We start from the raw sequence: 4798 nt of genomic DNA, 5'->3' as shown, positions 1-4798 counted from the left end.
TTTTTCTACAGTACAAAGATGCACAAATGTCGGTATATATTTCCAACCCCCAAAGTTGGTTTCTACATCAAGTAACAAGATATGAAGCACTAATATTTTGGTACTATAGTCCTTACCGTAAATGAGTGTACCCATACAACACAAGTCATAAGTTGTGTTATTGCTAAATGTTAATAGCCCTATGATAGATTGGAAGAAAAAAACAATCATAGTGAAAAAATAAGGCCAAACACTGTATCGCTATAGTATTTTAAAGGTGAAATAATCTATCAAACTAGTCTTGTTGGAAACTCCTTATTCGGAATTCCCTCCAAAAATAAACGTATGCCACTTAATACAGCGAGCACACGGTATTCTTTAGTAAAAGGCGAAAGAATAGTTCGCTATGTGCTCACTGCGTGGCTGCGTGATTTTGTTCAAAATCAAAATACCTATTTATAATACTTCCAAGGCCTGCACTTTTATTCCTGATTGATATGGGATAATTTCCATTTCCTTTGCACTTGATGACTGTTATTGTTTGCCCAACAATTTCATTATATCAATGGTCTTGAACTCTTGATACCTGATATTTCCCATTGAGGAATTTCAACAAAAATATCCATTGCCAAAGACTTTAGATCTCAAGATAAATATTACTTTCCAAATATGCATTTCCATACCCACTTATAAAATTTCATACCCGCCCTCCGCCATAGGTTAAATTTTCATACTCATGTCTACTCACTGGGGTACCTCCGCCGTAGGTAAAATTTTCATACTCATGTCTACTCACTGGGGTACGCATCCTCATCCAGTATGGCTGTTTTACCTAGCTCTTCACAACAATATAAAATGCTTTTGCAAGAACAAACACATAAGAAAACAAGTCTAACAAATCTTCTGCAAAAATGTACTAGAAACATTCCATTATACTGTATTTTATGACATCAATAACAGAACTTCCTAAACTCCGTGCTTATTGCCGGTTCCAAGCGCGTATAAAGGAGGGTGAGCGGTAGGTTAGTGACGATTATTAATGAGGAGTTTCTCAAATTGGTTCATAAAGATTTTATTTTATTTCTCTTTGGTTAGTGATGATGTGTAGATTTCTTCTACTTTACCTTCTGCTTATGTGTTGCTCCAGGTTTTACTTCATATTCTTTCTGACTCTGTATTGATCAAGTCTAGTATTTGTCCACATTGATAACAAGAGAATGGACAGAGGCCGCGCCAAAATAGGCACCTCCATTCACTCTCCTTTAATTGTTTCCCAGTTCATGTGTTACATTATTACTGCATGACCTCTACTTTCACCAACACAACCAGAAAACTATTTGGATCGATCACGAATGCCATTTCGCAACCGTGACCAAGACCTTATCTAAGTACAATGATACTTTACATTATAATATCTTCACTAGGAAAGAGTGCATTATACTACATCGTACTTCCTTCGTTACATAATACTTGCACTTAATATTTTTTTGTTGTTTCAAAATACTTGCACTATCTCCATCTTTGGTAAAAAGTAATTGAATAATTTTCTTTTTTACCTCTATTTTATTCTCACTCACCACATGATTACTTTTTCACCATTGGAGCTTGGGAGTGAATGTGTTTGAAAGTTTTAACTTTTTTTTTCAGTGAGGGGGTGAGTGTCCTAAATTTTTCCTTAACACTTCCTGCTAGCGTATTTAAAATGTTTGTGTAGCATAAATGCATAATGATGCAGTTTAACTTTAGACATGTAAATCGTGCTATGTTATGGTGCATGGTTGATAGTTGTTTATTTTTGTAATCTTGTGATGATTCTAGTGTTTTTTTTTTTTTGTTTATTTTGTTGCTTTGCTTATGTCGAATAGGTTGCTGCAAATTTGACGTTAAACCCATTTGTCTGATTTTAATGCTTGCCTCAAGAGTGTGCTTTTCCTTACGAATCCAATTTATATGGATAGCATGTTTAATTAATCACTTCTTTACGATCAACAAAGATGCTCAAGTATGAAATGGTAATTTCAATCCCCAAAGATGGTTACATCGAGTAATAAGATATGAAATAGTAAAATTCAGAACCATTTTCTTGCATGTCATATTTTGTTTAACTAGGTTTCTTATGCAGAATTACGCGTATGGCACTTTCCAAACTAAAATGAGTTAACATTTTTTTAATATGGGTAATTAGTACACTCTTCAACTTCAGGGACACAAGTATACAACCTAGAGATTAACAACCTAGGCCATAAGTATTCTTGATCACTCACTGACCCCATCCAGGTAACTGATTTGCGTCGAAGTATGAATCATCATTTTAAATTCATCTTTCTTTTGCTTGCTCTCTTAGTTTCTTAGTATGGGATACATTACTATTCTAAAAAGTATGGGTCATGGGATTTATTCCGACATCACGAACTAATTTCATCACGGGAGTGTATCAAGTGATTATTTGAAGTATCAATGATCATATTTCCAGCCCCATGTGTTACACTACTGCATGACCTTGGTTTGCCTAAATAAATCACTCCTAATTTGTTGCCTGTTATTCTTAGCTTATATAGAATAATTGTGTAGCATATTGGTAAAGGCGTATAGCTCTAAATGGTTTTTCTTTGATGTCTATTTGTAGAAAGAAATGAATAAAGATCATGCATTGTTGCTATTGTCCTTAACGTAAATGAGTACCCGGGCACAGGGCGCCACAAGTCACAAGGTGCTAATTTACTGCTTTATGTTGTAAACATAGAAATGAGAAATGCATTTCCAAGGTTATCCGAAATCTCAAGGTCCTTTTGCAAAAAAAGGACTTAATGATAGATTGGAAGAAGAAAGGCACAACCATAGTGCAAAACAAGGCCAATCACAGTATCGAGATCATATTGTAAAGGGGACACAGTCTACAGACTTCGTGAATTTAGAATTTACTGCACAAATGCAGTTCCCAACACCGGCAGCCACAAAATGTGAATTTGTGATAGTCTCTCGCCCAACTTCGGAGATGGTAAGTGCAGTGGAGCCCAACGACTTCAGCCAGGATCCCTCTTAACTCATTTAAGATATCATCCCTCTTAACTTATTTAAGATATCAATTAAGTTTCTGATCCGCCCAACCTGAGAATTGGAACAGCCAAAACCGAAACATTCGAACCAAGCCAACATAAGTGACATGTTGGACTTTTAACATATGATCATTGCTTATATAATATATCCATGCACAATAAAAACTTCTTGTACTAGTCTGTTGGAAACTCCTTATTAGAAATTTCCTCCAAAAATAAACGTATGCCACTATATGCAGCGGGCACACGGTATTCTTTAGTAAAAAGCGAAAAAATAGCTCGCTTTGTGCTCACTGCATGTCTGCGTGGTTCTAGTAGTTATCAAAATAGCTATTTATAATACTTCCAAGGCTTGCACCTATATTCCTGATTGATATGGGATAATATCCATTTCCTTTGCACTTGATGACTGATGTTCGTTACTATTTGCACCAGTATACAACATTAGTACCCTTCTTAATACCTGATATCTTCCCTTGAGAGAATCTGTAATGGATAGAATCTGCATAGTAGAAAAAAAGGAAGAAAAACAAAGAATGGATATGCTGCTTTTGAGCACTGCTAGCTCCGAGAGGTAATTTTATCTTCATTCAACGTATTTCATTCTGCTTATCAAGCCTCCTTATTTACATTGCATAGAGTGTGAACAAGTCAAACAAACCTTCTGCAAAATTGTTCTAGAAACATTCCATTGTAAGGTATTTTATGACTTCAATAACAGAACTCTCTAAAATCCGTGCATAATGCTATTCCCAAGCACTATGAATATTAATGAGAAGTTTCTCAAGTTTGCACTAACACAACCAGAAAACTATTCGGATCGATCACAAAAGCCATTTTGCAATCGTGACCAAAACCTTATCAGTGCACAATGGTACTTTACATTATAATATCTTCACTAGGAAAGAGTACTTGATAATATATTGTATTTCCTCCGTTCCATAATACTTGCACTTATTACTTTTCTTGGTTGTTTCACAAGACTTGCAATCTTTCCATCTTTAATAAAAAGCAACTCGATAATTTTCTATTTTACCTCCATTTTATTGTACTGACCACATCATTACTTTTTCAGCATTGAAACCTCAGGAGTGAATGTATTTGGAAGTTGTAACTTTTTTTCTATGCGAGGGAGTGAGTGTTCTAAATTTTTCCTTAACGCCAATTTTTTCTATTCTAGTAATTTTTTTTGTGCACTGCTTATGTCAAATAGTTACTGGAAATTTGACGTTGAGCCCATTTATCTAATTTATTGCTTCCGTCATGAGAAGTTTTTTTCTACAGTACAAAGATGCACAAATGTCGGTATATATTTCCAACCCCCAAAGTTGGTTTCTACATCAAGTAATAAGATATGAAGCACTAATTTCAGAAACATTCATATGAAGTTGCAGAATTAGGTTTACGTCCACTTTTCAAACAAAAATGCTTGGTAAAAATAGGACATCCAACCACACTGATCCATTTAAGTTGTTTACCAGCTTTCTAATTATAAATAACATATTATACATTAGCAAAATTATGACTTTAGATTGGAAATGGATTACCCGAACTCTGACCCCCTATCACAAATTATGACATAGACCTGAAGGTCAACAACCTAGGCCTGGAGTTTACTTGATCACTCACTGACCCATCCAGGTAAGTGATTTGTAAAGTTGTATGCATAATCGTTTTATATTCATCTATCTTTTGCTCAGTTTGTTAGTTTCTTAGTATGGGATATCTTTATCTTGTAAAAAGTATGGAATATGTCCAACATC

General features: G+C 34.9%; 2 non-coding genes across 2 annotated transcripts; both read right to left on the bottom strand.

Moving 5' to 3' along the window:
* Positions 1 to 287: 287 nt before the first annotated feature.
* On the bottom strand, positions 288 to 404 carry LOC130801313 (U5 spliceosomal RNA). The gene has a single exon (XR_009039558.1). It is a non-coding gene; the product is annotated as a U5 spliceosomal RNA (small nuclear RNA).
* Positions 405 to 3221: 2817 nt separating this feature from the next.
* Positions 3222 to 3338, bottom strand: LOC130801433 (U5 spliceosomal RNA). The gene has a single exon (XR_009039595.1). It is a non-coding gene; the product is annotated as a U5 spliceosomal RNA (small nuclear RNA).
* Positions 3339 to 4798: the final 1460 nt, after the last annotated feature.

This window comes from Amaranthus tricolor, chromosome 1 (assembly GCF_026212465.1).
Source record: "Amaranthus tricolor cultivar Red isolate AtriRed21 chromosome 1, ASM2621246v1, whole genome shotgun sequence".
Taxonomy (NCBI): domain Eukaryota; kingdom Viridiplantae; phylum Streptophyta; class Magnoliopsida; order Caryophyllales; family Amaranthaceae; genus Amaranthus; species Amaranthus tricolor.
Note: the sequence above shows the minus strand (reverse complement) of the source record. Positions and strands in the feature narration are given on the sequence as shown.